General features: G+C 40.0%; 1 long non-coding RNA gene across 1 annotated transcript; it reads left to right on the top strand.

The window, feature by feature from the left end:
• The first annotated feature begins 593 nt into the window (after positions 1 to 593).
• On the top strand, positions 594 to 14,815 carry LOC138683972 (uncharacterized). Its single transcript, XR_011323461.1, has 3 exons — positions 594 to 2,096; positions 7,607 to 7,830; positions 13,977 to 14,815. It is a non-coding gene; the product is annotated as an uncharacterized lncRNA (long non-coding RNA).
• The last annotated feature ends 1,410 nt before the right edge of the window (positions 14,816 to 16,225 follow it).

The raw sequence follows: 16,225 nt of genomic DNA, 5'->3' as shown, positions 1-16,225 counted from the left end.
ATCATCTCTGCTGCCTGTTTTCCAGAGGCTGTAATGCAGCACTCACCTCTTGGGATTAGGTCTAAAGAAAGATGGAACTGAAGAGTTGCTCCACCTAAACTGAGTACTCAAAATGCTCCATTGCTCTTGCTAAAGCCTGTGTATCTAATTTTATTAGTTGCTTCTGTGTTTTAATTTTTATATTTTCCAGGTACTCTGGAGTTTTTCTGAGTTTTCCCACAATTGCTCTCATCCAAGCAGTTTGGCACATGAACCCACATGGCTTTCCAGGCCTAGATGTTTCTCCATCTGTTTTTGTTCTCAAGATGTGTAAATAAGAAAGATGATGGCACAGTGCCTGCAGTGATATAGGAGTGTGAGACCTCTCACCCCTGGATTTCAGAAGCAGACTCCAAGCCTGCAGCTCCTCTTCAGGGGCATAGCTTTGCTCTGACTCATGGTCACAGTCCCCTCGTGCCCCTATTGAGCAATGACCTGTGTCAGAGCTGGAGACCTGTACCTAAACTGCCTTCAGTTTTTCTTGGGAAGAACCAAGCAACTTTCAGCTCAGTTCGTACAGCTCAGCTCAGCATATACTGAGAGTACTGAACTCTTCCCATATCCACTATAGGGTGTCCTCCAAAGTATACATCACATTTAAAGAAAAACAAACATTATCTTTTCCAGTGCTGTCATAATGGTTTTCATTTACATTCAACAGCAACAGAAATAGTTAAGCTTTGAGAGTTCATTTACTGCTATGCATAGTTATTACACATAATAGCAAAGTAGAATACATGCAGGAAGGTAGATGTTTTGTCCCAAGCACCTAACAAATATTTTGTAGGAAAAGAAATGCTGCTTTCTGGACTGTAGTCTTAGAACAGGACAGATTTCTAAATAAACTAGTACAACTCAAAAAGAAAGGGGCCTTCTGAAGTGAAGGAGGTCCAACAAAATGTCCAGTCCAATGCCTGGGAAGCCAGGGGAAATTAAGCCAATGATAGATTTTGTCCCTTTTCTAATTTTCATAAGAATATGCTGATATTCCAGACAGAGTATGACTGATATACATTCTTCAAATAAGATTAATTTAAAATGTGTGGAGAAAGAGAAAAATCTGACACAAAAGTTGTGCACTGTTCATGTATCACTCTGAAGGACCAGGCTCAGCCTTCTGGAGAAAAAAAGACCAATATGCAAAACTTAATCTCTGTCAGGAGACATTGGACTTTCCATCCAACTTCAGTATCCCACAGCGTCATTGGCTATTCTGATGCCATTAGCAAAGTGATACAACAAATGGGTGCATCTAGTTCTGTGAGACGTTTCAGGTAGGTAAGTTATATTTCTACAATAGGAGAACTTGTCAAAGCCTTCATCTGTACACCACTGCAAAGTTTATATAAACATTTCTGCACAGAATTATGCATAACATTGTTCATTTTCTGGGGTTGGCCAGGACACTGTGTAAGTTGAGGAATGTTTAATAACATTTGAAAAGGGCTGTTTCTTTGGGAGAAGACACATGCTTTTATTAGTTACATGAAGTGCCTTTTGAACTAGACATCAATTTCACACTTGGCATGAACTCAAGCTTAGTATAAACACCCATACAGCCACTCTTCTATATTAACCTGTTTGTTTATCCTCATAAGTTTTATAATTTGTATGTTTGAACAACTTCAAACTTCAAATGCAAGGTCCAAACTGGAGGTCACTTTGAACAGAATAAACTGTACCTAAATCTTTTCAGTAATAAGAGGAAGAACTTGTAAAAAGGCATTGCTGTAAACAGCCATCTTTTTCAGCAATTTGTCATACGCTTAAATAGACAACTGAAAAAAATACATTGTGTGCAAGAATTCTGTTTTTTATTGTTTTTTGTTTCTTTTTTTCAAGACTGGAGTGCACAAAATGCCTGATGTACTGGCGAGTGATTTTGAAGTGGAGGACCTAGTGCTGTGCCACTACTTGCACTTGGACACCAGCTGTGCCAGTTGCTGTATTGGAAGAAATGCCTGCTGTGAATCTAGTCTGCATGTGTTACTTAATTTCCTGAATTATCATATTCTCCTAATCAGCTTCTGAGTTAAGGACCAAAATTGAGGATCCAGGTGAGCAGCAAGGATTTAACGTCTAGAATGAAATAGTCTATTTTGTCATTTTATTGTTGTGCAATCTACTGGTACATTTATTCCATGTATTTTGTCTTCTTTTGATTCCACTTCATCTAATTGATCTAAATGATATTTCACAAGCTCAAGAGACTTCAGCAGTTTTATAAGAATCAGATGAGGCTACATCTACCAGGGATCTGCAAAATAAATAAATAAATTTGTCAGCCTCAGTAAGTGGAGACAGTTGAATTATTCAATATGAACAATATATTTACTGCTTTTTGCAGTATATGCACTGTCCTTGGATTGGCCACAACTGTGACGAATTTTTACATATATGTAACTGCTTTCATACAGATGCTTTGAAAATTAGAGCTTGATTTGGCACTATTCAATAATGGTCACAGATTTCCTGAGCACAGGATCAAGGCTGGATTAGGCCTGTAGGTTTTTACTTGTTGTTTTATATATGCCATAAAATATGCAAAGACATTTAAGATTCATGCTATGAGATTGTTCACAAAACCACACAACTCTTTCCTTGTCTATTTGTCTCAGTTTATGGGAAAAACTGCAGGAGGAAGAAATTGCAAGACCAGAATCATGCTTTTCCTGTGCTTGAGGAAACCATGTAGGACAATATTTTTATGGAAAAACAATAAAGTGACCCAATGGCTGTGAATGAAATCCTTGTTGTTGATTGCCTATGAACATCTCATAAGACATAGTGCAAGTCCACAAATCTAAGAAGGAATAACTCCATTAAATGGCTTTTTAATCATTGTATCGTCTTAATAATAAACGAATCATAAGATTGGATGGGCATGAATGCCTGACAACTGAATTACTCCAGTTTGGATAGTAGCATGCGATAAACCGGTACTTCTTCTTCCTGGCTGTACAAACATTTTTAAGTACTTCTGGTAATATGCTGTAGTAGCATACTGAAAATAATTTGAATGGTCTCTGATGTTATCTCACATCTTCTTTCAGAGGAACTCCTGCTGTTAAAAAAACATTCCTATTTAAAGGATGACATCCACTACCTGTCAGCACTAAGTGCCTACTCAAATACTTATTTATGATTGCTAGAGCAAGCCTGACTGGGAGATTTTACTGGGAGTGCATGTGTGCACTCAGTCTACATCATATTTACTCCAAGTCCTGACTTTCTCTAGTGTTGGATTTCTTCATATTACTGGTTTAACTAGCCAGTGTGGGTGTACAGCACTCAGGTCTGTGAAGTCTTGTCCTCCTGCAGTTTTCCCTATGCAAAGAAATAAAGACGAAGGAGGTAGACCACCTCACAAAACAAAACCCCTACATGAGTGCTGAAGGAGAAAAATCAGCAGCAGTTTAGGCTGCACTTGGCTTTATTCTCTGCTTTCAGTGTTCTGCAAATGAACAAGACAGTGCTGAGGTGGTAACATTTTTACAGGCTCTCTAGTGGAGTGGTAAACTTTATCAGAAGGGCAGACAGGTCCTCTCAGTTCCCACTGATAAGTTTGTTTCTGCAATAATACCAGTGATGACTCTTTCACTTTTACATGGCATCAGAAACTCCAAGTTTCTAAAAACTGGAAATCATGCCTTGAAAGACTGAGGCTTGTTTAGATATCATAGTTTGGGATTGTTTTTATTTATATCTCTGTAGATAAAAATAAAATTATTCCTCCATGACAGGAGGGTTAGAAACCAATTCTTAAAAAACAAAACAAAACATGACAACATTTCTAGCAGCCAGATGTTGAGAGATCCTCTCTTTCCCATGAAATATGATTTTCATGATATATTTGAAAATTGATTATTCAAGATCTTTTATTTTCATATTAAAAAAAGATAATTTGGGCCTTGATACTTTATTTTGTATATGCTAGCATAGAATTTCTTTGGCTATGCCTTACTGTCTTCACTTAGAATGGAGGAGCAAACAATCAAGTTCCCAAGCAAAATGACTCTGGCAGAGTCTGGCTGTATTCGCAAGACCATGCTGAGTTGAGAGAAGTGATTCTTCACCTCTGTTTGGTACTTATGAGACCACATCTAGTGTCATCTGTCCAGATTTGGGTTCCCCAGCACAAGGACACTGACATAGTGGGGTGAATCTGGTGGAGCGCCACTGGGATAATTGAGGAGCCGGAGTATATGACGTATCAGGAGAGGCTGAGAGATCTGGGTTTCACAGAATCACAGAATGGTTGATGTTGGAAGGAACCTGTGACAGTCATCTGATCCAGCACTCCTGCTCAAGCAGGGTCACCTGGACCCAGTTGCCCAGCACCATGTCCAGATGGCTTTTGAATATCTCCAAGGTTGGAGATTCCACGATGATCTCTGGCCAACGTGTTCCAGTGCTCAGTGACCCTTGCAGTGTTTCCTGATGTTCAGAGGGAAATCTCTGTGTTTCAGCTTATGCCCATTGCCCCTTGTCCTGTCACTAGGCACCACTGAAAAAAGGCTGGCTCCTTCTTGTTTGCATTCTCCCTTTGAGTATTTATATACATCAATAAGTTTACCCCTGAGCTTTCTCTTCTCCAGGCTGAACAGTCCCAGCTGTCTCAGCCTTTCTTCCTATGGGAGATGCTGCAGTTCTTTAATCATCTTTGTGACCCCTTGTTGGACTTTGTCCAGTAGCTCCATCTCTCTCGTACAGAGGAGCCCAGAACTGGACACAGTACTCCAGGTGTTGCCTCTCCAATGCTGAGTAGAGGGGAAGGATCATGTCCCTCAACCTGCTGGCAATACTTTGCCTAACACAGCCCACAATACCATTAGCCTTCTTTACAGCAAGGGCACATTGCTGGCTTATGCTCAATTTGGTGTCCACCAGGACCCCCAGGGCCCTTCCTGCCAAGCTGCTTTCCAGCTGGGTGGCCCCCAGCGTATATTGGTGCCTGAGGTTATTCTTGATCAGGTGCAGGACTTTGCACTTCTTGTTGAACTGCCTGAGACTCCTGGCAGCCCACTTCTCCACCCTGTCAAGGTGCCTCTGAACAGCACCCCATCACTCTGGAGTATCACTCACTCCTCCCAGTTTTGTACCACCTGCAAACATGCTGAGGGTACACTGTTCTACATCATCCAGATGATTAATGAAGATATATACAGGAGTGGATGGAGTATTGACCCCCAGGGTACACCACTCGTTACTGGCCTCCAACTAGACTTTGTGCCACCAATCTGCACACTCTGGGCCTGGCCATTCAGCCAGTTTTCAATCCACCTCACTGTCTGCTTAACCAGCCCATGCATCAACAGCTTATCTATGAGGATCTTATGGTAGACAGTGTCAAAAGCCTTACTGTAGTCCAGGTACTCACTGGACTTCAGTAAGTCCACTGCTCTCCCCTCAGTCACTTTATCGTAGCAGTTTATCAAGTTGGTCAAGCATGACTTCCCCTTGGTGAAGCCATGCTGACTACTCTTGGTGATTTTATTGTCCTTAATGTGCCTGGAAATGGTTTCCAGGATTTTAGAGGAACTCTGTTTCCAGGATTTGTTCAAAGACTAGGTTAAGAATTTAATCTATTGCTGTTTCTAATTGCTTATTATTATTATCAGACTGGATGACCTTCACAGGTCACTTCCAATCTAAACTGCTCTGTTTTCCTATGTGGTGTCTAGTGGCTAGCGGTGGCTAACAAGGCCAGACTAGTAGTGATGCCATGCACATTCATTCAGGGACCTTGCATAACCATATAATCAGTGTGTGCGTCAGATTATAAAACCAGAGTACACCTTCATTTTTGTAACATTGTTGTAGGGTAGTGGGCCTGTAGTCTCTTTACTATTTTTGACACAGTGTAGACCTCTGTGAAATGAACAACTGTTATGCCCATTTTTCTTTGCAGTGGACAGCTGGAAGCTGACCTCAGTGTAGGTGATGTCATACTTGCTTCTCTGATGCTGTAGTTTGTGTCCTTCTCTACATTTAGCAAGTTTCTTACATTCTTCATTTTTTCCTCTTTATAAGATCAAAATAACTCCTGTGGAGCTACTGCAGACTTACTTCAACATAACTGCAGTATCTTCTCTTTCCACACAGTATAGTGAGCAATGACATGTATCTCAGCTTGACAGCAACTGTGTTCAAACTACCAAAGTCTGATAAAGCAAGCTCATGATATTCTGGTCCAGCATATATGCTGCCACTGGTTCTTAAGTAACACAACCCTGCTACCATGATATTGTGGCTCCTGGCTGAAGTAATTATTCACACTAGAATTTAGGTTCCATATGCCATCCATAATCCTCCTTGCATTTATTGTGCATTGTATTTGACCTTACACGCCTAGATTCCCTCCCTCCACCCCTTGTAATTGGCTTGGGCCAAGAACATAACACAAATTTCTTATTTTCAGTACTTTGTAAATTGAGGCAACTGTCAAGGAAAGTAGGACACCATTACTGAAATACATGGTCACTAAAGAACATGTAGTTTATCCCTACTGAAAAAATGCACTGTGAGAAACAAACCTCAGTGGATTAACTCTCTGGGGTCTGCTCCATGTCCATTTCACTGAGCCACCCATAGTACAAAAGACCTTGCATGGCATTAGAGATTAATCCAGGTGAAATTATCCACTCCCTGGAATTTTAGCAGCTTGCTCACAGTCAAGGTTTCATTTGAACTCTGCCAGTGGCACACATGCATTTTGCTTTTTAAAAAGAAATTTGCTATCTTCATCAGCCAATGACTATTTTAAATGAAGAAATAACAAAGATTACATGGCAACTGTTCACATATTTGCTTAAATTAAGCATACAATTTAACATAACTTAAATTACTGCCAATGATTTTGAGCACAATTCTTTTTTATGCTGCTTTAGTGTTAGGTAGAACAGGAGATTACTGTGATAATCAATGTCATTTTCTTGTATTATGGCTGAATACAACCTCAAATCACAAATTTGACATTTGTTTAGTTTTCTAATATTCATCTTATGAGTAAACTTGCACTCTGCAAAACAAGGCAGCATTTAAGTGTTAAGAGTGAGTTGGGCTAAAACTGGCCTGAGTATTATTCTATTGAAAGATGGATTTAATCTGCTTTGGTAACTGTTCCATGGCCTGCCAATATGTTAAAATATCATTAGGTGATATTAACAAGCTTTTGATCAGAAAAAAAAGGGGGGTTTGGTGCAATTTATAATAATTTTAAGGGCATAAGAGATAAAGGGAAACCTGTGTAATGCTTTATATTTACATTTAAATCCACTTATGTTTTCTGTGTTTTCCATGAATATCCTTGACATTTTGGGTTAATTATGAGAGATGTTTTTGTTTAAATCATTGTGTTACCCTTTTAGCCCAGCTTGTCCTATTCCATCTCTTTCTCCTATGTGATCCAGAAATGAAGTCAAAATGCCAAGGTGTAAAATCTTTACAATTTCCATGGCAACATAGATACGATATAGTGATTACAGGATTTTATTTTCTAGAGAAAATCAGGTCAATGAGAGAAAAAACCATTCCTCATTCAAATATTATTTCATTTTATTTAAAGGTATGGAGTTTGATACGAGGTTTTAAGTTACATCACTGCAGTATGAGATCCTGTTGGACAAAGCAAAATAACGACTTGCTTGTTCAGCATCCAGATGGAAATTTTCCCTGGAGAAACTAACATGCTCAGGAAAGGAGGGTCAGTGACTTAGCAGCTGATTCAAAAGAACTGAGTCTTCACTGAATCCCTGCCTCTGCAAGAAGATATGGAGGATATGGTAGAAGGTATGCTCTGCAGGGTGACATCTAAAACAGTGGTTTTATAAATACATGATCATGTACTTTAAAAAGGAGCCTTACTGTGCCTTTCTTTTTGGTAACTCTTACATAAGCCATGCTGCAGTAAATCCTTCCTGTAAGTCTAATTCTGAAAAAATGCAGTAACTCAAGCTAAAACACATTAACATCATGCACTGGAGTTTTCCCAATATCTTGCAGCTGGGGAAAACACATGGGCCTTGCAGTTCAATAAACTGAGAGTATTATTGACCAAGAGGATGGGAAGTGAATTCCAAAGATGAGGCTATTTTAAGCTAATTAAAGGTCCCATGGTACTATATGCAAGAGTAGGAACATCTGCTACTGTGTCCTAGTCAAATTACAGGTTTGGTAATTACTTTCTGCCTAATTGAGGTCCTGATTAATTTTAGCTGGATTTAAGTATTCATCATGCCCTTCTGTGTTTTGTTGCTGCTGTCAGTATGGTGGAGTGAGCCACCGGTGAGAGAACGGTTCCTCTGCTTTGTCTTGTGCTGTATGTGCTGTACGTGGACCATAGTTCAGGGGAACACATGGGGATTATGAAAGTCAATTTGTGTTGGATTATTGTAGGCAGTAGACAAAAGCACAGCCTTTAACACTTGACTGACATCTGTGTACTACAGAAGGCCAACAGCAGTTTTCCTGGAGAAAAATGAGGACTCTACCGAACAAATCTGTTGTTCCACACCCACTTGCACCCCCGCCCCCACATTTAAAAATATTCTATTTATATGAATTATTTTAACTGTTATGATGTACAGTTGCAACAGTTCTATTTGCTTTAAAAGGCATCATTAAAGTGTAGTACAGATGACTGCATAGTGTATTTCTTGTAATGAACTTAAAATTCCATTTACTAGTAAGAGTAATCCAAACCTTAGATAATGTCTGATGGAAAAATGATAGGGATATTTACTAGATTATCTGCCAAAACACAGAAATAATTTAAAAGCATATCAGTATTTTCTTCTTTTCCAGTTGCATAGTATGTTCCAGTTGTAGGTCCATACTGAATTGTGCAAAGGATGCCTGTGTGATGAATTTTATAATAATAGATATCGGTATGCATACATATTTGTGCATAAATAGGAATACATTTTGGAAGGAAAAAAGTGAAACATCTATGTGGTGTGGTAATCACATATGGGATTATATGAGAAAAGTGGCAGAATGACAGAATGCAACTCATTTTGTGTGATCACTGTAGTCTTGATAGTATCTTTAAGGGGACTTCTGTTGCACTAAACTAAGTGAATATCAGATTTCACCAACTGTGCCTGACAATAGATTGTGGCTAAATCTAACAAGGCCCCTGGGAAAGAGTGCTGCCCTCTGTCACCATATGGCCTGGAATGGGTTTCATACCTGTTACAATACCCTGAGGAGGGGGATTCATTGCTAAATCTATGCAGGCTTATTCCTAATCCCATGAAGCTAATGATCTGTGAAGGATATTTTAAAGATGCTTACTGTAGATAAGCATATTATTCAGACTGTCAGATGTAGGGTTTTTTCCTTGTATTAGTTTTCATTACAGAATGATTACAGTCCTCCACTGAGAATACGTTATCAAAAACATTGAAAGAATTGCTGAATCTGTCCTGCAATTCATAAATATCAGTTGAATCTAAATTTAACAAATTTACTGGTATTTTAGAACAAGTTACTTATCACCCAATAGATATGTTATTTCCTAAAGTGGAAGAAATTCCTATGACAAAAAAATATTTTTCTGGTTTCTAACACTTTCAAATTTGCATATAATGCAGAATGGTGTTAAGCTCCGCTTTTTGAACCAGAAATTTTCTCCTTATATGTAATTTTGATCTCTTGTCCAAATAACCTGCTTAACCCCCATATCATTATGAAGTATTTAACTTAATGTAATGATGAGTTTTTAAGGTATTTGCTCCCCTGTAACTTTAATATGGCTGAAGAAAATAGTTTGCAATTCACTGTTCTCCTTACACATCAGTAGAAACAACTCGCTTCCTGTTTTTGCCCCTATATCTGGAATAATTTATGGAGAGCTAAGCCACTATTCAATAAAGGTTTAGATTAATGCGTATATTCAAACTCTGAGTTTATCTGTAGATATCACCATAACTACACATATGATGAAAGCTTCAAATGTGAATTTATGAGGAATCCAGAGTGGTGTTAACTTCTCTCCCACACCCACTAGCACTGCCAATATATATCTCTATTACTGCCCAGGGAACATGTCTGCATGTTCATCCTGCCCCTGTATTCTTTTTCCCAGTCCCCCACTTCATATATGAACAACCTGAAATATCTGAAAATCTGCTCCTAAAGATAAGCATTTGAATAACGAGATATAGGAACATGATGTATAGGTATGTATGCTTTAATCGAAGAAAACCCAGACTATCATCCTGCAAGAAGGCTTAGTTAGAGCTTACCTTCTTTGGTTTACAAAGATATTCAAAGGAAAAATATTTCCTACAGAAAAGCTTGAGTTAGCAACAGCATATTTTATTAACTAGTTCTTAATTCTTGGTGTGGCTGCTTTTAATTGTCTGAAATCTGTGAGGAAATGCTAATATCAAATCATGACACTGGACCTGCATGAAAAAAACAATTCTAGATATGTGTGATACTTGGGAGGAAAAATGCTTGGAGAGTATTATAGTTTTAATGCCTCTGACTAGAGAAATTGAACTTCTTTTTTAAAACTGTATAAGTTAAAGCAGAGTTTCATAACTGAGTGAAGAGGGTGTTTCTAGGGTAGGAAGAGTACCTTGGAGAAGTACTGACTGCAGTGGTTGCAGGCTGAGAAATATTTTGCTGAAGGTCTATCAACTAAATGAAAGCAAACTCTAATTATTATGTAAGTGTTTTTTTGACACTTCTGTGACAGAGATGTGGTCTGATATTCTCTTTACAAAAACTCAAGAACTGGAGCTCTTAGGGAACCCAGTAATTGAAGAACCTCAATTTTAGTGAATGAGAAAATGAAAATCCTCAAATCAGCTTGCCCCTCAAACAATACTCCACTTGTGTGACTCTTCCCCTCACTTTCACTTTGGATATCTGGTAGTGGGTCAGAGGGAGCAGAGGAAATAAAAGCCCAGTGACCTGTATGAAGACTATCAGGTTCAAGAGGATGGGATTTGATGGGAAATGAGGAGCATTCCAGGAGCAGGTCTTTACAGCAGTTCCTTCATGTGTACACTCCTGGCCCACGTAACTCACATTGCTTCCCTTGGCTCACCAGGAGATGCATTTTTTTCCCTCCCTAACTCATTGAAAGCTTTAAATATTGTTGTGGATATAAACACTATTCTGACTGGATAAAAAAGCACTTTCTGAAATGCTTATTCAATAATGGATTAGCTAGGACAGGAGCCAGCCTTTCAGAGGTCTAATCTTTTTGATAATGATCTTCCAAAGCCATTGGTTCATATCAAAAGAAGCAGATGATCACAGTCCCCACATAAAACTGTGCACTCCCCTGTGTATATGTTGCTTCATCTTCCAGCCCTTGGATATGTCCAGCTAAATGGTATCTTTGGGAGAAAGCTGTAGACCCTGATTCTTTGCTCACTCACTTATGCAGTGGCTGGAGCTCCGCTGCTGTCACAACCAAGTTTGCCCAGCAAAGAACCTTTGCTGTGAGCAGCTGTCACACAAAATGTGAGCCACTGCAGAGAAAGTCCTGCTGTGTTGTGAATCATGGTGCACTGAGGCAGGATTTAGAAGGTTGTGGGATGAAAAAGATAACTCTACAGATGAGTTTTCTTTAGCCCTATCCAGTTGATAAAGTCAATGGGCAGTCAGCACCCTTGAATGCTTATTTTTAAAGAGTAGCACAAAAGATGTCCCAACCCCTCTCCCTGCCATTCCTGGGCATACAGTACACTGAGAAAAACCTCAGGAATAAATACTCTTCTCAAGGCATGCAGGGCTGAATCAATCACCCAATCAAGCAGACAAAAAACCCCAACCCATCACAATATGAGAAAAAGAATGTGGTTGATTGAACTGAGATATTTCTAATCTTGATCTGTACTTGCTTATACATTACATTACAGTTTGAAAGAAAAAGATTATGTTGATATAACAGCTCAATAGCTGTTTCCAGAGGACAACAAAAACGTGTTTATTACAATCCCTCACTTGCATGTTTATAATGTCCTCACTGAGACTGACTGACTTACCTTGTTAGAAGTCTTAGTCTGGTTTCAATGGAAATGACACAATTTGCTTAACAACCTGCCTCCAAAAAATTACTCACAGGCCAAGAGCTGGGACATAAAGAAGCAGAAACAAGCAAAGATCACGATGAATTCCAAGAGCAGTTTCCTTCTCTGGAATTTCAGATGATTTAGGACACATCGCTGAGTTGAAAGAACCAGTCCATAAAATAAGCAATGAAAAAAATTATTTTCAGAATGCTAATACAGTTTATCTGTGATGATGGGTACTATGGTAGCATGGTACAGCAAACAGTGCTCTGCTGCACAGAGGCACCTGTGCATTGAGGCAAGTACACAGAGCTCTGGGACCCTAGGGCTGATTTTGCACTAGAGAATCATAAGTGAGCGTTGGGTCTTGGTGTTTTTCACTCCTGATGTTTTTAAACAATATTTCCTACAAATAATCAGATTACATTATGAGAAATTCCAGCATTGGATGTATGGATGCCTTTGGTTTTCCTTTCTATTTTCTATTCATTTGCCTTAAACAGTCAATCCTTTTTTCAACACGCTGCTGGAATATTATGCATTTGAGTTCTTGTATCTCTTCTGTCTCATTTCTTTCCCCTTTCTATTATTCCTATTAATTCAGCTCCTCAGACATCTCTGGTATTAACTTGTGCTCCCCCCTGCCCCAAACTAAGGTGAAGTATCACACTATAAGGTGCGCTTTACCTAGAGGTTTGATTTGGAGGACCAAAAGGTTATTAAACTATAAGTTAAATGACAAAGTTTGCAATTTATTGTACACTTTTTTTTTTCATCAGAGACAATCATAGATTTCATGTTATTTGTAAAAGATGAATTACATTATGGAAAATTGCTAGATGAATGATGTTGTCTCAGTTTTAAACAGGATCACCATGATAGTTGAAAGATACCTAATAATGAAAAAAATATGACTACAGAATTAGTGAACTAATACAAATACCAAATTGTTCTTTCCTTAAAAACACATCTGCTTAAGGCATACCTCCCTATATTGTATTACCCTAAAACATACTGTGTTGTTTAGTAAGTAAATAAGAGTATGTCATCAACGCTGATGTGTGTTAAGACAGTTTTAAAATAAAGACATTCTTAGGCCATCAGTCGGTATTGGTAGCAGTAAGTTTGTGCCACTGCCTTGCACGTGTAAGGGGAACCACGCCACATGTAGGGCAGCACAGGTGGGCAGTTCCCCTGCCTCTGCACAGTGCCAGGGTGTCCTGGTTTTGGCTGGGATAGAGTTAATTTTCTTCCTAGTAGCTGGTACAGTGTGTTTTGGATTTAGTATGAGAATAATGGTGATAACACACTGATGTTTTAGTTGTTGATAGTAGCGCTTATCCCAAGTTACGGACTTTTCAGTTTCCCATGCTCTGCCAGCGATCAGGTGCACAAGAAGCTGGGAGGGACCATGGCCGGGAGAGCTGACCCAAACTAGCCAAAGGGATATTCCATACCATAGGGCATCACACTCAGTATATAAACTGGGGGGAGTTCACCAGGAGGGGCAGATCGCTGCTCGGGCATTGGTCAGAAGGCAGTGAGAAACTTCATTGTGTATCACTTGTCTTTTCTTGGTTGTTTTGTGTTTTTTTTTTTAATTTTATTTTTTTATATTCTTTTTCATTACTATTATTATTATTATATTTTTTTATTATTATTATTGTTAGTATTACATTTTACTTTAGTTATTAAACTGTTCTTATCTCATCCCATGAGCTTTACTTTTTTTTCTGATTCTCCTCCCCAACCCACTGGGAGGGCAGGGGAGGAAGTGAGTGGCTGCGTAGTGCCTAGTTGCTGGCTGGGCTTAAACCACAACACAGGGAAGCAAAACAAGGGCCTGAAAAAGTTGTGTGTGAGGTGTTTGTCTTTGATTTGTTGCCTCCCTTTTCTTTCTAGGTTTTTGAGGGATGCAAAAGGAAAGATAAGAAACCCACCAGAGGATTCTGGAGGTTATGGTTGTTTCAGTGGGAGACATGACAATGGTTGATTGGTATGGAAACCACTGTCTCAGAAGACATTTCAGTTGACCCTCATCATAAGCATCTTCACCTTTGAAAGCAGGAATAAGAGATTAGTGTCTCCAACAAATCTCCTAAGTCCCTTTCTTCTACAGTCTGCTTTGAACCAGCAAATCGAACTTTTGAACTTCCCCCTACCCCCAACTTGATAATTCTTTTTGGATCTACTTTCTGTAGAAACATGAACATTCTGGGATTTCTGTGAGGTCTCTAAGGCATCCTTCCAGATCTTTAAATAGCTGTTGCACAGTCTGAATAACATGTATGCTAAACTGATTTCATTCAATGAGACTGCAAAGTGTAGATCCTTTCTAAACAAAACAACAAACGTTATAAAATATTTCACTTTCAAAGAAGATGATCCTTCTATATATCTACAATACAAAGTGAAAAGTAAGATCTTTGTATAAATTATATATATTTATATGTCTTTGTGGGTACACATACATATGCAAAGATTACAAAAGTATTAGGCATTCACTTATACATTCAAAATTCTTTCAAAATATTCCGTCTTAATTTTTAAGACTATAATACTCACACACTAAATACAATCCTTACAACTACTTATATTCCTAGTAACTGAAGTAACTTAGCTAATTTTACACACACAGAATCATGCTTATCAGTGGAAGCTGAATCTTTTAATATTTAGGTTCATAGAATCATTTAGGTTGGAAAAGACCTTGAAGATCATTGTGTCCAACCATCAACAATGTCCACTAAACCGTGTTCTGAAGTACCTTGTCTATGTACTTTTTGAATACCTCCAGGGATGGTGACTCAACCACTTCCCTGGGCAGCCTGTTCTAATACCTGACAACTCTCTCAGTAAAGAAATTTCTTCTAATATCCAACCTAAACCTCCCCTGCCGCAACTTGAGGCCATTTCCTCTTGTCCTATCACCAGCCACCTAACAGAAGAGACCAGCACCCACCTCACTACAACCTCTTTTCAGGTAGTTGTAGAGAGCGATAAGCTCTCCCCTCAGCCTCCTTTTCTCCGACTAAACAGCCCCAGCTCCCTCAGCCGCTCCTCACAAGACTTGTGCTCCAGGCCCTTCACCAACTTGGTTGCCCTTCCCTGGATACGCTCCAGCACCTCAATGTCTTTCCTGCAGTGAGGGGCCCAAAACTGAACACAGGACTCGAGGTGCGGCCTCACCAGTGCCCAGTACAGGGGAACAGTCACCTCCCTGCTCCTGCTGGCCACACCATTTCTGATGCAGGCCAGGATGCCGTTGGCCGCCTTGGCCACCTGGGCACACTGCTGGCTCATATTCAGCCAGCTGTTGACCAGCACCCCCAGGTCTTTCTCTGTCAGGCAGCTTTCTAGCCACTCTTCCCCAAGCCTGTAGCACTGCATGGGGTTGTTGTGACCAAAGTGCAGGACCCAGCCTCATTGAACCTCACACAATTGGCCTCGGCTCATCAATCCAGCCTGTCCAGATCCCTCTGTAGGGCCTTCCTACCCTCAAGCAGATCAACACTCCTGCCCAAGTTGGTGTCATCTGCAAACTTGCTGAGGGTGCACTTGATCCCCTCATCCAGATCATTGACAAAGATATTAAACAGAACTGGCCTCAGTACTGAGCCCTGAGGAACACCACTTGTGACCTGCTGCCAACTGGATTTAACTCCATTCACCACAACCCTTTGGTCTCACCCAGCCAGCCATCCATCCAGTGAAGAGTACACTTGTCCAAGCCATGAGCCCGCCAGCTTCTCAAGGAGTATGCCATGAGAGACAGTGTCAAAGGCCTTGCTGAAGTCAAGGTTGACAACATCTACAGCCTTTCCCTCATCCACTAGGCAGGTCACCTGGTCATAGAAGGAGATCAGGTTGGTCAAGCAGGACTTGCCTTTCATAAACCCATGCTGACTGGGCCTGATCCCCTACTTGTCCTGCACATGCCACGTGAGCGCACTCAAGACAAACCGTTCCATAATCTTCCCCAGTACGGAGGTCAGGCTAAGAGGCCCCTAGTTCCCCCGATCCTCCCTCTGACGCTTCTTGTAAACGGGCGTCACATTGGCAAACCTCCAGTCGTCTGGGACCTCCCCTGTTGACCAGGATTGTTGATAAATGGTGGAGAGTGGCTTGGCAACACCTCCACCAGTTCCCTC

Source organism: Haliaeetus albicilla, chromosome Z (assembly GCF_947461875.1).
Source record: "Haliaeetus albicilla chromosome Z, bHalAlb1.1, whole genome shotgun sequence".
In the NCBI taxonomy this organism is placed as follows: domain Eukaryota; kingdom Metazoa; phylum Chordata; class Aves; order Accipitriformes; family Accipitridae; genus Haliaeetus; species Haliaeetus albicilla.
The sequence above is the reverse complement of the archived record's forward strand: the minus strand, read 5'-3'. Positions and strand labels throughout refer to the sequence as shown.